At 30.4% G+C, this 10,847-nt stretch overlaps 3 long non-coding RNA genes across 3 annotated transcripts; all 3 read right to left on the bottom strand.

The window, feature by feature from the left end:
- Positions 1–3,321: 3,321 nt before the first annotated feature.
- On the bottom strand, positions 3,322–4,259 carry LOC145312354 (uncharacterized). The gene is made up of 4 exons (XR_013877000.1): positions 4,197–4,259; positions 3,890–3,948; positions 3,622–3,686; positions 3,322–3,385 (listed from the first exon to the last, which is right to left on the bottom strand). It is a non-coding gene; the product is annotated as an uncharacterized LOC145312354 (long non-coding RNA).
- Positions 4,260–8,622: 4,363 nt separating this feature from the next.
- On the bottom strand, positions 8,623–8,949 carry LOC145333342 (uncharacterized). The gene is made up of 3 exons (XR_013884486.1): positions 8,886–8,949; positions 8,746–8,804; positions 8,623–8,690 (listed from the first exon to the last, which is right to left on the bottom strand). It is a non-coding gene; the product is annotated as an uncharacterized LOC145333342 (long non-coding RNA).
- A 208-nt stretch (positions 8,950–9,157) lies between these two features.
- On the bottom strand, positions 9,158–10,476 carry LOC145312353 (uncharacterized). Its single transcript, XR_013876999.1, has 4 exons — positions 10,436–10,476; positions 9,903–10,034; positions 9,334–9,408; positions 9,158–9,166 (listed from the first exon to the last, which is right to left on the bottom strand). It is a non-coding gene; the product is annotated as an uncharacterized LOC145312353 (long non-coding RNA).
- Between the last annotated feature and the right edge of the window lie 371 nt (positions 10,477–10,847).

Raw genomic sequence — 10,847 nt, 5'->3', positions numbered from 1 at the left:
ATTATAGATAAAATTCGCCAACAATTTCAAGATCCATATTTCAACTCCATTTATCCCTGCAAACATAATTTACATTGATGCGAATACATTCAAACACATGCGACGCATGTGAATTAATTGATACTTTATCTAAAGTCGCTTGTAATAAAAGATTTAAATATATCTATGTATATAAAATACATTAATATACAGATTTTTATTTTTGTTTAAATTTTAATTATTGGTGGTGTTTAAACCACTTTTTTGAACAACGCCCCCATAAAACGTTTCCATGTATAAATTGAAGAAAAGTACATTAAGCTATTAAGTACATCGATAAAGTATTTTTTTTCTTCATAGTATTTAAATTAATTTTTGAAACAAACTTAGAAAAAAAGCTTTTGAGATTTTAATAATCATTAATTAATTCTTTTAAAAAAAAACTAATTTAAATATCTGAAAATTTGCCGTTAGTTCTTAGTTGGTATAAAACAAAATAATTTAGAGTAGCGGGGCTACTCTATTACTATTAATATTACAGAAATTTTACATGAGAATTAAAGTAAATATCATAAGATTAGCACCAGTTTTGTTAGCTCAGGCATTCGGAACCTTGTTTTTACTAATTATCCACGGAAATATGTCTATAATACGATGTGGTAAATTACTCAACAAAATTTATTTAGGATCTACAATTTTGATATACAAGATACAAAATATATTTGTTTTATTTAATGAAAAAAAATATATTTCTTTTATTTCATGAAAAAAATATTTTCTACTTTTCATCCCTTTTGTCCTTGTTAACACAGTATAAACTTTGTACAGCAGAGAAAGAGTGGGCAATGACAATAGTCCCCAAAGTTATTAGGTTGAGTGTTCACACTTTTCAACCACAAATTTTAATCTACAGAAGGGGTTATTCTAAGTATCATCATAGGGCCGGGGATGTATATTAATTTATCGGCCATTGTAGTATCCCTTTAGATCCACTACTGTATACCCCTTCTAATATAATTTGCTTTTGTGTATTGATGAAACAATATGCTGATGTGATAATATGCGGAAATGACCGCACACCGTTTAATTGGTACTTTCCCCCCCCAACTTACTTGTTTCACTACGCCTCCCACAGTACAAAACTGTATAAAAAGTCGTCAGAAATTAAGAACTAAAAATCATGAGATATTTGATCATGCAGGTAATGCGTGGACCTACCAGATTCCCCACAACCGCTTTTTAATGTTGGTTTGAATATACATTGCAGGTCATTACTGTCATATCTTTTTTAATTAGCACATAAATTATAGTAAGATACTATTCATGTAAGAAACAATTCCCAGGATCTTGTTTCTACTTCCACATTTACTCAACAGTGAATGAGGGGTTTTAGTGTGTGGGGGAGAGAGATACCGTGCAAAATCCTAATAAAAGTTTTCTCAATAAATCAGTGAACTTGCTTTAACTTGAAGATTAATGTTTGGAAAAAGAAAAGATGGGAAAAGGATGAAAGTTATAAAAAGAAATGAATAGTAAAGGGGACATATTAAATTATGAGAATAAAGACAGAGGTAAATAATATATATTTAGGTTTTGAAAAAAAAACAGTGAGCATATAAATTAATGGATGTAAAAAAAAATACGTGGATATTATGAAAAGGGAAAATTGTAGTCAATCTACCTTACTAATATGGAACTCTTTTTTAGTTTGAGTCAGTAGGAGGGGAGGGGATGTGGATATTGTTACTTCAGACCGCCACAAGTTTCACTTTATTGTAGAGTACATGATAATCTGATGTAAGATCCAAGAAATAATAAATCAATTTATAAATTCTAAAAAGATGCGGATAATATGAAAATCAGTAAATTTTATTCGTTACTCTTTAGAATTTTACTAAAAAAAGATATTTTTGTCGACGTGTAAAATTATGAATAATTTCTGCCATATGATATGTTGTACACAATTAAAAGAGGTTTCTAATATTGATAGAGAAATAATAACAATCTAAAAGTCTTTAGTTTATCTTTAAATTTATTTTGGAATAATCTTTTTAGAAAATGATATAATAGAGAGAAGTAGTGGTAAAACTAAATGTCGTCTCCTTATAGATGAAAATCTAAGACATTATATTTGATGAAGATTACTTATTTCCTCAAAATAAGCAGATCATCATCCCCGTGTAATGAGATGCGATATTTTAACACCCAAGGATATTAGGTTAAGTAAATTCTAACAGACAACCAACCCTTTGATTGCACGACCTTTGTCTGATAAGTGCTAAATGTGCATGGCAATGAGTTGAGCTTGTTTATGGGCCAAGGCATTCCCCCTACCCTAACAATTTATGCCAAGCAGCAGTAGAAATATTTTTTTTAACGTCTTTAGTTGTGACGCGGTGTAGGGCCGATATTTGAACCTATCAAATACCCGACGACGAGTGGATGTGCTACTAGTTTAGCCACGGTCGGGGGTACCGTTAACAGCAGTTAATGAAATTGAATTAAAATCATTACGATAAATATGAAAATAGTATGAAACAAATGTTTTGTTGAGTTCAAACTTAAAATAATTAACGTGTTTCTTTACCAAAAGATATTTTTTAAAAACTGTAAAGTTTTGCATGGTTAAAAATATTTACTTACTTTTATATTCAATGTTCAAGGGGATGGGGTAAATGGTGGTTATCGTCTCCCCCTCCAAAATATTTTTTGGATGTAAAAATTATAAAAAAAAACTCACTTATTACCCCACCCCCCCTCCCAATTTTTAACCCCCAACAAAAAAGCCTGGGCTTTCTTGAACTTAAATAATTTCAAATCTAAATATCATTTACCCTTAAACTTAATGAAATTATGAAGCAAGAAAAAAATTTCATTCTGTTATGATTTATTCAAATCTAATCCAAAGTCTTGTTCTTAATTTTAGATTGTATATCAGCAATTATGATAACAACACTAGAGTATAAATGATTACAAAAGCAGTTGTTATAAATGGCAGCACATATCTTCCAAAAAAATCTATGCGTCTGCCCCATTCTTCCAGTGTTGAAGGTCCTTGACAAAAATATTAAAAGTATTTTTAAAAGCTTAGCTTTTCTATGGTTAGGGTCGGTTCATGCATACATAACAGTTAGCTCCTTAGACATGTTAGAATTGTCCTATCGATTTCAAACTTTGCATGATGATTCCTATAACAGTTAGAAACAAATTGGGAAGCGTAGCAACGCTATAATCATTACCAGAAAGTATGTATGTTCATTTATAAAATGCTGATTTTTAACCTTTTTGACACTCTGCAAGTATTAATGTTGTTATATTTGTTATAACCACATTCTGTTTCTTTTAGTTACCTTGTTTCTTTATAGCCATAGATGTTGTTATTGTAGGGTTTATCCAGTGATCTTGTCTGCAAATATTTTCTTTAATATTCATAAATGGTAACTTTTCTAGAAGGGGGGGGGGGGGGTCGTTTCTTGGGAGGGTGGAGTTATAAACTTTTCTTGGGACAATTTTAAGCTTCACCGTAAAGGACCATTCGAGCGTTTAGCAAGATCTTTCAGTGCAAATATACATGTTACTTATATATAAAGGATCAACTTGACCATGATTATATTAATATCAAAATTGTGAAAAGATACTTACACATAAAGAATAAGAAACACAAAGAATGGCACAGTTAGGTGATAAAGAAGCCAGTAATCAATCAACTAAGATTTAACATTTTAAAACATGAATTCTCATAACAACCTCATGAAATAGAACATTTTTATGAAAGAAATGGGGCTCTTTATAAAGCCTATAAAAATATCTATGGTTGGCCAGTATGACGTCATTTTTATATGCACTATAAATTTAACAAAAGCTTCAAAATTAATACAATCTTATCATAACCATTATCACTATATCATACCTTTAGATAGAAAGTTTTAGGAACAATTGCATTCACAGAAGTGTACAGAGTGTACATCACTAAACAACAAATAATGTAATAATATTTAACACTAGGTAGTCAATGAGAGTTATTACAGAATAATTTAACCACTATAAGTTAAAGCACTTAAAGTTTGGAGAACTCGAGCTCATCCTATATTGATCTTAAAACATTGTAAGATGCATTTTGTAAATATTAAAAATTGGAAGATTCTGTGTAGTAAAAGTTGTTGCAAATATAGGTATTACATGACTTTAACGTTTGAAAAACAAGGAATAAATTATACTTAGCAGTGCAGTGATAGCAACAGGGACAGAGGTCTTGAAATGTTCAGATTTAAAGTATACTGTTGCCTAAAACATTCAAGTTATTGTTTTTTTCTTATTGGTTAGAATTAAAGGTTAAAATTTAGCAAGAATCTTAACTCTTGCTAAAGCCATAGATTTTTTTTTGAGTGCAGCTTCTTGAGCATCCTATTTCCAAAAAGAAAATAATTATAACTTTAAAAAAATATTTAGCTCTTTGAAACTGGAAAGTCACGGTCCATGCGAGGAAATAAATAAAAATACAATACCTGACAAATGATAAGAAGCATCATAGATGGCAGGTAGATGGTAGTAAGTATGCGATTCGGCACTCTTTTTAGTCTAAATTAAGATGCTGTGAGTATTGGTGCAAAAAATGGGGACATAATTTCAGTGACGTCATATTTTTCTTTCCCGAAAAAGGGAAGGGGGGAAGAAAATCTCTTCAAAAGAGATGGGGAAAACCCCCTTTTCTCCCATCTCTTTTTTTCTTCCCCCCTTCCCTTTTTCGGGAAAGAAAAATATGACGTCACTGGAATCATGTCCCCATTTTTTGCACCAATACTCACAGCATCCTAAATTAAGCTTTTTTTCATCAAGAATAAACAAATGTTGTTAACCCTAAAAAATAAAAGATCGATATTTACAAACTTTGTGACAACTAGGTCATTATTATCGGTCACCATGGCCGCTGTCAGTGTATATGTAATTTTAACATGAATTATTTTCTCCCCAGTCTCAAGTTACTCAACTTAAAACTCATTGAGTTTGGCGTTTGTATTTCTCTCATTATAGAAAAAATGAGAGAAAAAGCGTGAGTGGTGGGCGTATTCTCGCCTCCCCCCATTATTCATTCATCATTATTCTTCTTTTCTATTTATTTCATAAGATTTATGAAAGTTATCATATTGACTTTTTTTTAGGAACAAGACCATTATTTTGTAAAAAAATACTTACACAATTTCAAATTTTACTTGGAATTGATTAGCATGATTCACAAGGCAATAGGGCACTTCAAACATGGACACGCTGTCTATACCTGTAATTAAATACTGCTGAATAAAAAGTAGTTGAGAAATCTGTGACTAGTAAAAATCCTTTACTTGATTTGTCTATTATAATAATTGAATAACTCTGTGAAATATAAACAATACATTACGTGGATCACAAGTGAAGTTTGGTTTAGAGATACTTGTAAAATTCCTCATGGAAATAGGAATACTAAAATTAAAACATTATCATCATCTAATTTATCATATTTTTTTTTTTTTTTCAGTGGTGCATTAATATTTTTACCTTATTTCAATGTTACATTTTTGAATTTCAAAGGGATAATTTTGGTAGTCAAAGGAGCAATAATGGTGTTCATCATAGGTTCTAAAAGGTTCAATTTAAGATCAAATTAAAACATATTTTTAAAAATTGATAAAAAAAGCTACTCTTTATCTAGAGTATGGCCTTTTAAAAAGTCGTTTTCAGGTAGCCATTATGGCTTTTTTTAGTCTGTTTAGAAAGATAAAACATAAACTCTAGTCCTCAAAATAAATGCTATACCAAATGTTATTAAACAGAAATTTTGCAGGCCAATGTTTCAAAGGAATTTATTTTGTAATAAATTTAAAATCAATTAATAAAACCAATTTTATATTAGTTTCTTTTTATACAACAATTTTTTCATTAAGTAAGTTATTTTTAAAAATCCTAAACAATAAAGCCCCATTCTGAAACATTACCTCATGTAGATAAGTTGATTTTCCTTTCCTTCAAAGTAGCGAGCCCATTTAGTTTTACTAGAACAATAAAATTAACTTCAAGATATCATCCAACAAAATTTGTAACTGTATTTATATAGCTTTAGACAGAAAAGTTTGCAATTTAGTATTTTCAGCAAATATAGATATTGCAAGTATAGAACTTTAAATTCTAACCATGATCCAACACAGAACTAGCATCAAGTTAGATAAAAATGTAAGCATACAATATTTAATGTCAAAGATGGAAGCTCTGTATAGTGCCTATACAAAATGATGTCATACAATGATAGGCAAATGACCAATGGTAGGCCAATACACAGACCTAATTGCCAATGGAAGGCTAGTATACATTTTAATTGACCAATGGTAGACCAGTATCCCGTCATTTTTCATAGGCACTATAAAAAGCTTCGCAAAGAGGTCAGCAAATATTAACTTTTACTTGGCCTATTTATAAAAGTTGATCCAGTTTCGTACCTGGGATAATTTCTGGGGGATCCACTGTTCCCTTTTTTCACTACTACTAGAGCTGTAGAGTCAAACTGAACTAAAATGAATCAAATTGTCATTTGTTTATTATCTAAGATGTTATTTATGTTTGTACCTTTTGAGTTGTTAATACTTGATTTGATTAGAAATTCAGGCATCCAAAGCTTGTTTATATCTTCGTCACTTAAACCATTGCTTTAAAAATAAATTTTACTGAGTGAGGAAAGTAGTCTAGTTGATAATTTATCAAAAAATGCTTCAGAAATCATCTTGTAAAATCAGCTTTAAATTAATTCAGATTTAGAATTAATTTTTTAACAATTTACTAAACATATTTACTAATTCAATAATGGTGTCATGCTAAAAATTTCAATGTTGTTATGAATATTTTTTTAAATACCATTGAAGAATATTGATTGTACATTTACAAGTAGAGAATTAGAGAGATAGGGGCTGTTTCTTACACTAGTCCCCAAAGATTTTTAAGAACGTTTTCTTATATGTTGGCTCAACAACTTTGGGAACTTCTAATGGATTTTGATTGGTTGGTTTATTAAATTGAGTGTACAAACGTTTTAACCACTAATTGTAATCTACAGAAGAGGTTATTTTGTGTATCAACATTTGGGATGTACAGTACATAAATTTATCTGCTATTGTCTTATCCCTTTAGATCCCTGATTTACAAGTAAAGATAAAGTGAGTGATGAATTGATGTAGTTGTTACCTGAAGAGATCATCCTTTAAGTTGATGAATGCTGCAGCACTGTCAAACCAAGAAAGATTCAAATCATATCTTACAACAATATTCTTATCTAGATAAAATGCTAAGTAATCAAATTATCTACCTTAAAGTTAATTTATGTTAAATTATGAGCAAAATAATAATGACATACCCAAATCATTAACATCAAATATTTCCTGAAGAAAAATATCTATACCCACAGGAAGTATTCCATTTGGATCATCTATTGATGGACTTGGTCTTTCCTGTTTGATAAAATCAACAAAATCTTATAAATTTGTTTAAGAAATATTTTCAAGCATTATAGATACCTTTATATAACCTCTCATTAAAATTTCAACATCTGTCAAGACCTTGCATCCAAATTCATCACTATTATCTCTACAGTCTTTAACTTGATCACATCTTTTTTCAAGGTCTTAGGAGAAGAAAATTATTTGTATTTTGCAGTTTTGAACAAAAATTGTATGAAAAATCCTAAATTATCTTACCAATACAACTTCCGTCTGTGCATGTAAAGTGTTTATCATCACATTGACTAAGTTGCAGTTCTTTAACTTCATCCGCTTGTGAGGTGAGACAAGTGTCATTGAATACCTTCCACCTTCATTCAAATGTTATATAAACTATTACAAGTAAGTATAGTTATTTATCGCATTGTATTATACACAGCTTTCCGCAGATATAAAAATGTACAATTATAATGATTAAAACCCGTTGTTTTAGGCTAGAGATGCCGATTATTGTATAGACAAATAATTTGTTAACATCCATTTAATTCTTATAACAACTGGAATTTTTTTCTCGTATTTATTCGAATCCGGTGGATAAGAACCGGTTCTTATCCATATGAAAAAACTATGTCTAGCATCGTATTATATCCAGCTTTCTACGAATATAAAAAAGTACAATCACAAAATTAAAACCAGTTTATTTTAGCCGTGCCTTCGGCACCTCGGGGCTAAAAAAACTAGTTTTAATCTCATAATTGTACATTCTATATCCGCGGAAAAAAAATTAAATCAAGCGGACAATCAGTTATGCCCAGTTCACAAACAAGTTTTAGAGGTTGACTGATTTATTCTGTAGGTCAACCTAAACAAGTACAACTAACAAATGCCTTTATAAATTCGGTCAACCTAAAGCTTTTTTAGGTCAACCTAAAATTTCCAGATGTCGAACTATGTCTTTTGTGAACTAGGCTTTAGGGTATGACAAAATAGCAATTTATTTCATACAAGAGCAAGATACTTTTAAAAGTATGAATGAAAAACCTCACACCAGACAATTTTTTGGAGACTTTTTTTTTAGAAGTCCTTAGAAGGTACATACAAATGACAAAAAAAACATTTTTAGAAAGTTTGAATTGTAAAAAGGTAAAAACTTTTTATGCTTTAAAAAAGGCCAAAAAATGTATACTTATGTGCTCCCACTGGAAAGTAGGTGATTTCAGCTAAATCATACGTTGTAGTTGCTATGACAGAATTCTAAAATTGTAATAAGTTAAATACACTGACAAATTTGTTGTAATTTTTATTTTACCATTGGCAATGGAATCATAAGTCTAAACAAAAGTCTCATTGTGATGATTTCCCATTGTCCTAAAAATCAACATATTCAAAATTCTTTAAACTTTTTACTTGAAAATACACTTATTATTCAATTTATCCGTAATTTACTACCTGTTGAATTATTTCGAATAATTTTAGTTTTACCATTTCCAATCCATTGTACTTCTCCGGTAGTCTTCAAAAAAGAATTTAAATATTTCTTTTAGTCATTTATAATATTTATGTATAACTAGCACAGAGGCCTTTATAGGAACTTGAGGTGGAGAAGGGAGGATGTCGCCCTCTTCAATTTAAGTTTTGTAAAGAAAAAGTAAAAAAAACATTTGTTAGGGCTATCGTTTTTTCTTGCAGCGATGAGGGTGGGGATACTCTCCCCCTGAAATTCACACGACCTACAAGAAGCTACATTGTTAATGAGAATGATAACGGTTAAGTTGTCAGCGAGATCCACCAGACAGACACACATACACACACACACACACATACTTACATGTACTTAATTTTATATAAGGATAGTACATCTTTAAAAGAAAAGATATTTATCAAATAACATACTAACTTGATTATATTCAATTCTGTAGTAAGAATCCATAACACTATCTGGACAGTGTCCACTTAGGCGAAACGGGGTTGTCTAAAACAGTTTATTTAATGTACATAGAATTAAGCACAAGCGCAGGGTTTGACTGCAGCTGAGAACAGCTGTGGCTGAATGGGGCGTAGAGTGGCTTAATAAATTCAAGTGGCAAGTTTTTGTGGTGTTTATAAAAGCTGCAAAAATGAGTTTAGCTAGGCTGAATATTCTAAAGGGTCGTGTGGCTCAATTCACAATTTGGGTTAATTGTGTAAGCCGAGATGCTCGAAGTGAGGCTACTGCACAATAATTGTCTAAGGCTGCTACGGCCTGGTTAAAAGTTATAATAGAGACACACTCCCTAAATCAGCAAATAGCAAAATAGAGGAACAATCCGGTCATACTATTTGTTAGAAAGTGTACAGATTTTATTGGAATTGTGTATAAAAACCATAAATAAAGATGTTTGTCTGTTTTTTCAAAGTTTGACAACTATTGGGGTAAGATAGACTATCCAGATATATTATGTCTATTAGAGTTATAGATAATGTCACCTTATTAACAAAACAAGAAGAGCATCTGAGGGTAGCACTACAAAATAATTGTTCATAATTTCCATTTGCTCGTAACCCTATACAGTCACCGCCTTTCTCATCCATTTTAACCAGATCTTGAGATGACATATTCTAAAATTATTACAAGTATAGCCTTGAAGCTGATTAATTTCCACTGAATTAGAACCGGTTCTCAGACATTCTGAAAAATCATGTATAACAGCGTAATACATACAATTTTTCCATGAAGACTAAAATAAAAATCATAATATTAATACCAGTTTTGTTAGACCGGGCCTTCGGCCCGCCGGGAAAAGCAAAATTGGTTTTCCATTTTAATATCTACGGAGAACTGTCTATAATATGATGCAATAAATAACTATTAAATCTTTTTAGTAACTTTAATAGAGCTGGGCAAATTAAAAAATACTTTTGAGATTGTGATACATTCATTGTTCATAGACTTCAAACTATTTGTTTAAGTGTATTTACTGTTAAATATTCTTAAAGTTTTGTCTAAATTAGTTTGTTACCTTTGATTCAAAGAAATGATTGAAGCCCTCTTTTGTTTTTCTGTAAGCATAAAAATATTACATTACGTAAATATGATAAAAGAAATTTGCTGAAAAATACAATTTCTAACCTCAAAGGCATCCATATTCCAACACAGCTTTTATCATGGAATACTTTATTAGTATCGAATCTTAAACAATAATAATTTTAAAACATGGCCTACAGACATGAAAGAATTAGATACAAACTCTCTCAGCCAATAACAAATAAGTATGTGGAGGACAACCCGACTATATAATTGTTTTGGAAGTGTACAAATTTTGTACGAGAGAGTATTTATGTTTTTAATTTCATTTGCTTAGTGAGTCAGCTATAAATTGTTACATTTCATTACATGGTATTTCATCAATCTTGTGTAAATTTAATTTGTTT

This window comes from Acartia tonsa, chromosome 2, assembly GCF_053477335.1.
Source record: "Acartia tonsa isolate MP-2025a chromosome 2, ASM5347733v1, whole genome shotgun sequence".
In the NCBI taxonomy this organism is placed as follows: domain Eukaryota; kingdom Metazoa; phylum Arthropoda; class Copepoda; order Calanoida; family Acartiidae; genus Acartia; species Acartia tonsa.
This window is presented reverse-complemented; position numbering and strand designations above follow the sequence as displayed.